Below are 1,657 nucleotides of genomic sequence, written 5' to 3' on the forward strand. Positions count from 1 at the left end.
CAGTCGTCTCTCCGCGTCCTTGTTTAGAGTACAGTTCTCGTATCCATACACATCACAGTGTTCAAAACCTAGACTTATTTATCAATTCAGAATTCAACGCTCACAAGGAAAACATTCATAAAACATAGTCATGAAAGGCAGAGCATTGCTTGATTCGACAAAAATGAATAAAAACCTTACATAGTGCAGCAGCACCAGATAAAAAGATAATTGAGAGAACGAGAGGGACGGAGAAGAACACACATAAAGGCTATGCAGGTTCTCGTTTGCATTCTAAGCGTTTCCCCTTATGTATGTACCCAACAACTCCTCACAACTTATCATTTAAATGCATCCATGCATTCACTTCACACGTCCGGAACCTAGAATAATTTCCAATCATCGTACAGCCTCGAAATATGACGTCACACGACGGTAAAGAGAGATGAACGGGCGAAACTTGCCTCATTTGCATAATCGCAGCCGTTCGACGAAAGGAAATGCTTCTTGTGTACGCGAGGTCAAAGGTGACAACAATGTTTTTTTTAAAAAACCTTCGTTCTGTTTTTGGATTGCCTACTGTAGAATTTTACAGGCATTGGTCTTTTTGCTTTTGTAAGTGTTTTACGGCGCTCGCAACTGCATACGGTCATATGAGCGCGCGGGACACACCTAATATTCTCAGTTGGTACGAAATTTTGAATTTTGCCCGGGTGGTGGCCGAAGCCTACTCTTATTGATTTTAAACCACCAAAGGATCTTTAACGTGCATAACTTGCATACGGGCCCTCCGAGATTTTTCGCCCATATCCGAGAAGGCTAGGTGTAGATCTTTCCTACCAGAAGATCAGGGGTGTGGTTGAAAGACAGCAGTAACAAGAAGCCAAGGAGTTGCAGTAGAAAGACAGAAGAAAGAATCAGGAGCCCAGGGTAGGGGGGTCAAAGGAGATGAGGGAGTGTGGGCAGAAAGAGGAGACGAAAGCAGACGACAGAACATTGCTAGAGAGCAGGAAAGGAGGTGAAAGGAGACAAATTTAGAGAAGAAAATGTTTCGGTCACTACCCAGATTCGAACCCGGGACCTTTGAATGGGGCACGTCCCTTGAAACCCTTCCAATTGGTTCACAACATGGAAAATTGCTACCCAATTAACATTACCGTAATATAAATCGAATAAGAAATATTTTGCCAAGTGTTGCTAGAAATTACCGAGGTAACTAACGAGGGATGGGTTTATAACAGCGAACCAAAATGCCGCTCCCACAGAATGGTGACCCCTTAAATATGCATACTGGGTCAAGTGGGGGACGTTGAATTTACTACTACACCCCCCACCCTCGCTCTAAATGAGGATGGAAGTTAGATCTCCGTCTCGAGATGGCGAATTGCCAAACCGCTATGCCACGGACGCCTTTTCTTCTTTAAAAAAACCCAAAAAACTGACTATCGGATTCAACTTTCTCACCTGCGAAGGCTTTTAGTTCGACGCTGATTTTGCCAACGTATTGGTCCTTATCTCAGGCATACTCACATTATATAGTTACGAAGCGGTTTTTTGGCTACCTACCAGTTAACCCCGCGCACACTAGAAACATTTCCACTTGTCGCACAGCTGCGAGTATGCAAATGAGGCAATTTTCACCCCGTCGTCTCTCTTCACGAATTGACGCCATACTTCG

Source organism: Aplysia californica, unplaced genomic scaffold (genome assembly GCF_000002075.1).
Source record: "Aplysia californica isolate F4 #8 unplaced genomic scaffold, AplCal3.0 scaffold00176, whole genome shotgun sequence".
Classification (NCBI taxonomy): Eukaryota; Metazoa; Mollusca; class Gastropoda; order Aplysiida; family Aplysiidae; genus Aplysia; species Aplysia californica.